The sequence below is a fragment of the Hordeum vulgare genome, chromosome 6H, assembly GCF_904849725.1.
Source record: "Hordeum vulgare subsp. vulgare chromosome 6H, MorexV3_pseudomolecules_assembly, whole genome shotgun sequence".
NCBI lineage: Eukaryota > Viridiplantae > Streptophyta > Magnoliopsida > Poales > Poaceae > Hordeum > Hordeum vulgare.
Window position 1 is genome coordinate 118,172,294 of NC_058523.1, and position 10,074 is coordinate 118,182,367.

The window sequence follows — 10,074 nt, forward strand, 5'->3', positions numbered from 1 at the left end:
ATGCTATTACCTTGGTTAGTTCATCTCAAGGCTTTCTTCTAACATGATCATTTTTTTGAGCTACGTTCCTCGCATGATCTTAGACTAGATCATTGATACGTCTACAACGTATCTATAATTTTTTATTGTTCAATGCTATTATGCTATCATTTTAGAACACTTTTTACACACTTATCTACCAATTTACATTATTTTTGAGCACTAACATTTTGACCTAGTGCCTAGTGCCAGTTGTTGTTTTCTACATGTTTTCCACTTTTCATATTCCAGTACCAAACGAAGCCCAATGGACCTAAAACTTTTTGTGAATGTTTTCTGGACCAAAAGAACACCGTGGAGCATTGGAAGAAGACCGGGAGGCACACAAGGCTCTCACAAGCGATCCGGCCATGGCCTGGGGGGGTTGATAGCTTGGGGCCACCTCATGGCTCCCCCGACCCCATTCTCTCGCCTATACATTCCCATTCACCCTAAAAATATCACAGGAGGTCCTGAAACACTTTTTACGCTGCCGCGAGTCTCTTTTTCGACGGGAGGCCATCTAGAGCTTTGTTTCAGCACTTTGCCGGAGCGGGGATCGATCACGGAGGGCTTGTTCAATAACACTGTTGCCCTCATGATGATGTGTGAGTTGTTCACCACAGCCTATGGGTCCATAGCAGTACCTAGATGGCATATCTCTCTCTCTCTTTGATCTTCAATACAATGATCATCGCATCTTTGCTTTGATCCATATGATGTAACTCTTTTATATGGTGCGTTTGTTGGAATCCGACGAATTGTGGGTTTATGTTCAGATTATTCATGATAAATATTTGAGTCTTCTCTGATATATAATATGATTCTCATGTGCATGATTATAATAGCTTTGTAATTCTCTCTGATCTATTGAAATAGTTTGACCAACTAGATTGATATTTCTTCGGTTAGAGAGGTCTGTTGTAGTAGGTTCAACCTAGCGAGTTTCTATATACGAGTGACAGAAGGGGACATGTTGCATCTTTGTGTTTCTGCTACTAAGGGTAAAACGATGGGGTTTATTCATATTGGTTGAGTTTAATTTGTCTACATCATGTCATCCTACTCCAAAGCATTACTTCATTTGTGATGAACTTAATACATAGAGAGGCAAGCATAAAAGCGCTCTTGAACAGAAGTAATAGCAATAGGTGCAGGCAGGAGTCGGTCTATTTTTTTATGGATGTGATGCCTATATTTACCTAATCATTTACGTGAAATTCACATAACTATCCGCTCTTTTATCAATTTCCCAGCAGTAATTTATTTACCTGCCATATGCTTATTTCATGAGAGATGCCACTAGGGAAAGTTATGCACCCGAGGTCTATTCACAACATATTCCAAGATCTTGCTTCCATTTATTTACTTTACTTTTATTTTTCATTTTACAATTATCTACAATTATCTACACACCTCATTCGCTTGCAAATAACGAGACCAAGGGGATTGACAACCCTCTTGCCCGTATGGGGTGCAAGCTGTTTGTTCTTTTGTGTATTCCTATTGGTTCGATAAACCTTGGTTTCATAACTAAGGTAAATTCGTACCCACTTTATGTTGCGATTACCTGTTCCTCCTCACGGAAAACCCAACACAGATCACGAGCATCAGGAAGGATTTCCTGCGTCGTTGCCAGGGAATATCATCACCAACTATCAAGTAACTCCACACAAAATTTCATCTACTTGTTCCTATTTTTATTTGCTCATATATTTAGTTTGTCTCATAAAAAACAAAAATACAAAAATATTTATCTTTGCTTGCTTAGCTTGTCACTAGATTGCATCTTCGCTCTCTAGTTTGCTTGTTACTTTGCTCTCGCAGTCACCATGTCTCAAGATACTACTAAGTTGTGTGACTTTTCAAATACTAATAATAATGATTTTATTAGTACTCCTATACCACCCACCACTAGTGCGAATGCTTTTGATATCAATGCTTCATTACTAAATCTTGTCATGAAAAATCAATTTTCGGGAAGTCCTAATGAGGATCCCGTTTCACACCTCAATACTTTCTGAAACTTTGTGATATGTAAAAGAAAAAGGACATGTACAATGATATTGTGAAATTAAAATTATTTAGTTTTTCACTTATAGGTAAAGCAAAAGCTTGGTTATCATCTTTGCCATGTAATAGTATTGGAATATGGGATAAGTGTAAAAATGCTTTTATTGCCAAGTATTTTCCTCCTCCTAAGATCATCTCCCTAAGGAAACAAATAATGAATTTTAAATAGTAAGAACATTAACATGTTTCTCAAGCTTGGGAGATACTGAAGTTGCTGATAAGAAATTGTCCAACTCATGGTCTAAACTTATGGATGATTATCCAAAATTTATATGCGGGACTAAACTTTTCATCCAGAAATCTTCTAAATTCTATCATAGGTGGTACCTTCATAGAGATGACCCTAGGAGAGGCCATTAAACTTCTGGACAACATCATGGTCAACTATTCTCAATGGCATACCGAACGAGCTCCAATAGGTAAGGAGGTAAATTCTGTTGAAGAAATCGCTACTTTGAGTGAAAAACTGGATGCGCTTATGAATTTGGTTGCCAATATAAATGCTCATGTTGATCTCAATGATATGCATTTGTCTACCTTGATTGAATAAAATAATAATGCTATTGATGTTAACTTTGCCTCTCGAAATAATTTTAACAACAATGCTTATAGAGGTAATTTCAATCCTAGGTCGTGCCCCACTAATTCTGCCAACAACTATGGAAATTATTATGGTAATTCCTATGGATAATATTCTACAAATTTTAATAGGATACTCTTTGATCTTGAGAACACAATTAAGGAATCCATTAATTTTCAAAAAGTTTTCAACACTATGGTAGAGGAAAAAATACATATTGTCGATACTTTGGCTAAAAATATGGATAGAATTGCTCTTAATGTTTAGTAGAATGTTTTCTTGCTGCAATCCAGTATTAACTCACCCTATGCTTATGAATAAAATAAAGCTTTTACTCAACATATAGTAGAAGTTATGGTAAAAGCTTATGATGAGAAACTTGAGCTTGAAGTTTCTATTCCTAGGAAACTTCATGATGAGTGTGAACCTACTATCAAAATTAAGATAAATAAATATGAATGCAATCCTTTGTGTGACCTTGGTGCTAGTGATTCAACTATACCTAAAGCTTTTTGTGATGTGCTTGGCCTCACTAATATTGAGAATGTTCCCTTAACTTGCATCTTGCGTATTCTACCATTAAGAAACCCTTAGGTAGAACTAATGATGTTCTTATTGTCGGTGCAGGTGTGCACACAATCACCTATGGGACCTTTTGGTCCCTTTGTTGTTTGGCTGGGAGGTCGTATGGCACAAAGTGCAGACACTACGAGGCAACACAATGATGAGACTCGGGGATTTTACCGAGGTTCAGGCTGCTATGAAGCGTAAAACCCTACTCCTGCTTTGGTGGATTGATTGGGGAAGACGAAGTATGCACAGAGATCTGCCCCGGCAAGGGTTGCCAGGAAGAGCTATCACGTACGTACACTTACACTTGGTTCTAATCCCCTAGGACTTAATCTACCAAGTGTCGAATCTCCAAGGGTCTGAATCCTTTGCTACGTTGCCTTGGGACTCCTTTTATAGCTCAAGGGGCGTCCGCAGTGGCAAACAATAATGATCATATAGCTAACAGTGCTATCATACCTAACTCTGGCACTTAAGACAAAGCGTCATAAATGTGGCCATTGGTAGCGAGCGGGGGTGCCTTGGGACTACTTGTGTCTCGCGCAATAATAATTGCAGTAGCTTGGGTCTTTCCAATGACAAGTTCCGCCCGGCGCTGAATAGGATCACCCGCCTCAAAACTATGGGCCTTACCATCCAACATGTAGGGGCTGACTTCCTTCGGCGCCGCATCGCTCCACCGCAAAAGAGGGACATGTTTGCCTAGGAGTTCAATGGCCGTGCCGACTGGATGCGGCTGTACCCAGGCCCTGGCAACAACCTGGTGATCTATTGCAATGGCTGGTTGTGTGACCACCTCTTTGGTGACATGGGGCCATTCCATCTGCCGTCAGGGGTCGTCCTCTTGCATACTAACTCTGCTAGCATCCAAATTTTGTAGTGGATGCCAGATTGCAATGCTTCCGAGGTCAAGCCAGATTGGGCTTTACCCTCCCTTGAAGAAGAGATGGAATCGCTCTCTAGCTTGGGGGAAGAGGCCTGCAAGCAAGACTAAAACTTGACTGTGCCCACTAGGAATGCAGAGAAGGCTTATATTGCTGCACGAGTCGCTGAGGATAGGTAGGTCAGAGCCGCCAAGGGAACGGCCTCTGGGAACGAAGGGGGGGAGGAATCTGGAGGAAGCGACTCTTTTGGAGAGGAAGATGAGGATCTTTCCCCGGAAGAAGTTATCGGGTTGGAGCGTGCCGGAGCAGGATCTCTCTTGACCCTGTGCGAGGAGGAGAAGACGAGAGAACCAGTAGTGGATGAAGAGGGGCTCGAAAAAGGCCCTCAAGCTCTAGAACTAGGGCGGCGCCTTCACTAACACATTGGCCAGGAAGCAGTGCCCCACACTTCCGCAGGTCCCTCGAGGACGAAGAAGACAAACTCCAAAGGGAAAAGGACGCGCGATAGCAATTCGCCAATCCCCCCACCTTTAGCAAGCCAGAGTTTCTCCTATCAAGCGACGGAGGGTCATGGGAGTGGACCCGAGCCCCCTGCTAAGCCCAACTTCTCCGCCTGGCTGGCCCCTACCCGAAGCCTTGACTCTGCCGCCGAACCCCGCTCCACCAACTCTGAAGAGGGGTAGATCAACTCCATCGTGTGCATCATATGAGCAGGGATCCATGCTCATGGCTTTAGAGTAAGTCTTTCGACCTCCGATGTCATCAAAGTTGTTCTTTTTTTGATGCCTTGGCCGATTTGGCATGATCATCTATTTGGCAGGGATGAGGACGAGGAGTCCCTTGCGCATAGGGCCAAATGGTCCAAACTCACAGCAGGGTGGGATCCCGTAGAAGATACGGGCCTGGCGGGGGATGCATGAGAGAACCCCACGTCTAGCCCCCGGGCCGGCCTCCACCACGAGATCCAGGTGCAATCCCTATCCCGTGGTGGGGACGAAGAGAGGCACCCTCCTACCCCCCGACAGGGAGACGGGAGAGGTTCATCGGGAAGAGGCCCGCCAGGAGGGGCCTTCCCTTCAGGACCTCTCTACAACCATCGTTGTGGGCAGGGATTCTCCAGCAAAGTCCTCCGCCGAAGAGCCCGCCCGTGTAGAGGCTGCCGTCGACGAAGCAGCAACGGACCATCCCCCGACAGTTGATCTTGCCGGGGAAACACATACTTCTGCGCGGCAGACCGCATCGGGTATCCCACTTGCCTGTGACTTGATTTCCTGTGTCCTTTTGCTTTCCTTTGATGAACTTCTTGAATTTTATCTTGATGTGCATTGTTTTTTATCACAACATCACCGTCTGAAGAACCAAAGGTGCTACAAGAGGTGGTAGATATCGGGAAGGATGATGCCGCGAAGGCGGAGAAGATTGCTGTCGCGGAAGGTCATGACTCGGATGCTGGGGATCTTCAGGAACCCCTTTAAATAACGACATCAAACCCCGGTAGATCTTTCCCAACCTTGGTGATTGAGGGGAAGACCCCCCCCCCCTTAAGGCCCTAGGACCTTTTCCTCCGCGTTATCCCTTGCCATTGTCGCTGCAACCCTCCTCGGACCTGCTGGCGATGGTCACAGCTTCACTGTGCCCTCCAACTCCAGACTTATCTCTCTCAGCGGGCGTAGATATTGTTGGAGGAATCAAGCGAGTGCTGGCGCCACTGCATCAAAAAGTTGGAGGGGTTGATTACTCTGCCGACAATGTCAAAGATCTGGCCTTCTTGGAATTCGTGGCTGCCGTAATCAAGGACATGCAGAGCAGGTACAACCTTAAGGAGGAGGCAGCCAAGGAATAGTGCGAGTAGGCCGGCCTTGTGGGCAAGAACCTGAGGCGCAAGGGAAAGGAACTACAGGAGTGGTACAACCAACAGGTCCATTCCCTCAAGAGGCACCATGAGACGCTATCCATGGCCAAGGAAGATGTTGCAGCCTGGGAGACCAGGCTAGCGGAGCGCAAAGCACGTCTCGATGCCACAAAGGCGGAAATCTCCTCCCGGGGGAGGCCCTCAAACTTTCCCTTCGCAATAAGGAAGAGGAGTTGGAGGTACACCTTTTGCAACGCACCAAGGAGGTAGAGGATGGTCACAAAACTCTTCTTGCTGTGCTCTCCTCGACTCTGCTACCCAGTTGAAGAAGGTATCTGACAAGCTTGTTGTTATGACTGCCACCAAAGCGAAACTGGAGGCCCAACTGAGCACATTGACGGAGGAACTTGCCAGGAATGGCGAGGAGGCCAAAGCTCTCAAAGAAGAGGCACGGAGAGTGCAAACCATGTTGTAAGAGGCGCACTTGCATCTTTCTTCCAAGAGCCAAAGCCTCGACACTGCGGACAATACTATCTTCGGTTTGCAATCCAGACTTGCTTTGCAACAGCACAAAGTCGAGTCTGCCGGTGTTCGAGAGGAGCTATTGCCGAGAGACCTGACCAATGCCCAAACTATCCAGAAAGAGGCAGAATACAAACTGGACAACCAGATCAAGCAGCGCGACCTCTGGATCAGGAGCATGTTTGACATCGCTGAGCGCCTCACCACCCAGCTTGTGAGCATGAACATGAAGAGTTGGGACTTCTCCGTCGGCCGGCATGAGGTCCCAAGCATCAAGGTAACACTCTTCTTCGAGGGATTGATCGAGGGGATGAATACGTACGTGGATGATAGGGAGGTATGCTGCCGACGAATCCCGGAAGCTGGCCCACGATGCCCTCTTCATGGTCTTGAGCAACCCCGCCTTCTTCCACCCGGATCTCGACCTATCCGATGGTTTCAAGAAGCTTCTGTCGGGCGTTGACGTCTTTGTTATCTTGGACAAGGCGCGCCCTCTTTCCGACAGGGTCCTTACGGCCTCAAGGGTTCAAGGAGGCTGTCATAATTAGTTTTGATCGACTCATGCTGCCTTCGTGCCGTCCTGTACTCAAGACACAATATGTATCTCGTATTAGTCCATGCAATATCCTTGCTTTGTTGAACTAATTTTTTTACGTAATTGCACGCCATTCCCCTTTGCTTTCCCTTCGATATTTGTATAGCCGCTTCCTTTGCACACTCTGATTGCCCTCCAACAACGTGTTGCCACGATTGCCTTGAGGAACATGTTCTTAGCATTCTGTAGGCAAGGACACGTTGCCGGCGAGTTTATCCTCATAGGTCTTCGATGCTGGCGCGGGTTTTGTTGAGTATGCTCAAAGCAAAACATGGGTGCGATCAGAAGACATCGAGGTTCCCTTCCACAATAGATTCACCATACAAACAAACCTTGGTTCCAAAGGGGAATTATGCAAAATGTAAGCCTTTTAACAAAAAAACGACGGGCGCATCGACTTATCTTTCGTTAAGGATTCCTCTTTATCTTGGCGCTCCTCCGCCCACATCCGCCATTCCCTCCTTCTTCCATCGGCGTTTCTTTCCTTCGCGCTCCTTAGTGCTTGCATGGTGTAAACCATGGCTATTTTGAGAGGAAGAGAAGGACGAACAGAGAGGGAATGGAGGTACTTTGGGAAATGTTAGTTAGGAGCATGGCCTACGGCAAGAGCTTCCTAGGCTAATGCAAGCATTCACAACTTAGCCGGAAGGGAAGGAATAGTAAATACGCTTGGTTGAACCTTCCTTATTATCCATCTTGCATAATGGCTCCGTAACGACCATGACATTGGAAACATCGGGAAACGGGGCCTCGTTGTGGACCGTTCGCTGGGGTCGCCGACCAACGGATCCGCTCGAGTGTTTGGCCTCGGATTTACCAACATAGGGAAAATGCAGGACCTAGCCGCATGCGAGCTCGTCGATGTTGGTGGCTCCGCCGTGACGCAGAACCGACCACGGGTGCGAAAGGAGAAGAGAGGGAGGGTATCACCATGTACCTTTCCTTCTTCTCTGCCCATTCAATCATAGTCGCACCTCCTGAGGGGTTAGGTGGGCCAACGCGATGACTATGACAAAGATGGCGTCGTTGCCCAGTCCGCCTCTTCCCCTGCCGAGGTCGCCATCACGGTCGCGTCGTCCACGTCGGGCGCAGCAGCCGCGGTTTTGATGGCCCTCGTTGTCGTTGATGCAACCACGACGAAGGTGCGTGGCAAGGCGCCGGAGGAAAAGGCTTGTGACAATGTTCTTCTTCCTCGATGCTTCACACAGAGGGAATGTTGATGTAGATCAATGCAACGCATCACAATCTCGGGTTTGCACGAATGAAGCCCCCTACTTGGCGCGCCAAAGACGTCGGTGCGGGTGTGCACACAATCACCTATGAGACCTTTTGGTCCCTTTGTGGTACGACTGGGAGGTCGTATGGCACAAAGAGCAGAGACTATGAGGCAACACGATGATGAGACTCGTGGATTTTATCGAGGTTTGGGCCGTTGTGAAGCATAAAAACCTACTCCTGCTTTGGTGGATTGATTGGGAAGATGAAGTTTGCATGGAGCTCTACCCCGGCAAGGGTTACCAGGGAGATCTATCACGTATGTACACTTATACTTGGTTCTAATTCCCTGGGACCTAATCTACCAAGTGTCGAATCTCCATGTGTCTGAATCCTTTGCTAGGTTGCCTTGGGCCTCCTTTTGTACCTCAAGGGGCGTCCACACTAGAAAACAGTCATGATCAGATAGCTAACAGTGCTATCATACCTAACTTTGGCACTCGAGACAAAGCGCCATAAATGAGGCCTTAGGTGGCGAGCGGGGGTGCATTCCCGACAGGCTTCTGCCACATATGAGTTGGTTGTGGCTTGGGGTTTTGACAAGCCTGTGGACGGGTGTCAACAGGTTGTAATCTGTCTTCTGGCATGCTTCCACGTATTTAGCGAGAGACACCTAGCCACTTGGGAGCTCAACACCTCATCGACAAGTGAATCGTGTAGTGATGAGGTGGAGCTATGGCAGGTTGGCCCGCACTTGCCTGGGAGGCGCCTTTCCAGGTCTTGGTGAGGATGCTTGTGCCTTCACCCCGGCAAGCGCTGGGGGTTCTTAGCATGTCTTGGGCCCGCTCTAGGCTGCTCGTGTAGGTCTTGCCGGTGCCGTCGGACTTTGAGGGCCGCATCTGGCCAGGTCTTGGTCTTCTTGATGCGCTCCTTGACCTTTTGTAGAGCGGCTTCTCTGACATTGGCCACGTCTTGATGGGGTGGTAGATCCCCCGACACCCTTAGATCACCGGGTCGATGGCTTGTCATCCGTGCACAAGTGAGGGGGAAATAAACACCCTTGTTTGTGTACCTCGACAGAAGCCCTCGAGCCCGAGCCATACATGTTGTTGGGCATGTTGGGTTAGGTTCCCTTAATGCACGAACACACCTCGAGAAACCTCTACTCCTCCCATGACCCACAACCAATTCACGCATTTAACGCAAGTCGTGGGGGCTGCCGAACAGTAGCCGTTGGGGAGTAAAAAAGAGGAACCGCTGGTAAATAAACAATAGTTCCTTGCAGTGATAGCGTAGATCCAGCCCCCAATGTGTGGCCCCCATACATAAGGAAGGTTTCCTGTGAAGGGGGCGCTCCTCATGCACATCTGCCTCTCCGCCCTCCATCCCTTCCTCCCTCCTCCAGCCAAGAAGCCGCCTCCGCCACCGCCATTCCTTCCACACACATTGCCGAATATCCCGCTGCTCAAGGGACATGGGGAAGAAGATGGACGGCGTGAAGGGAAAGCAGACAACTAATGCAAAGATGCGGGTTGTTCATGAGAAGAAGAGGAGAACAGAGGAAGCAGAGAAGCGACGACGGGGAGATGTGGTTTTCTCCCCGTAGATCCCCTGGCACCCTTAGGTCGTCGGGTTGATGGCTTGTCGCCCGTGCACAAGTCAGGGAGAAATAAACTCCCCTATTTTTGTACCCCGACACTTATCATTGCAAATAAAAATTATTTGCCTGTAGATTTTATTGTGCTTGATACTATTTGCAATCCTA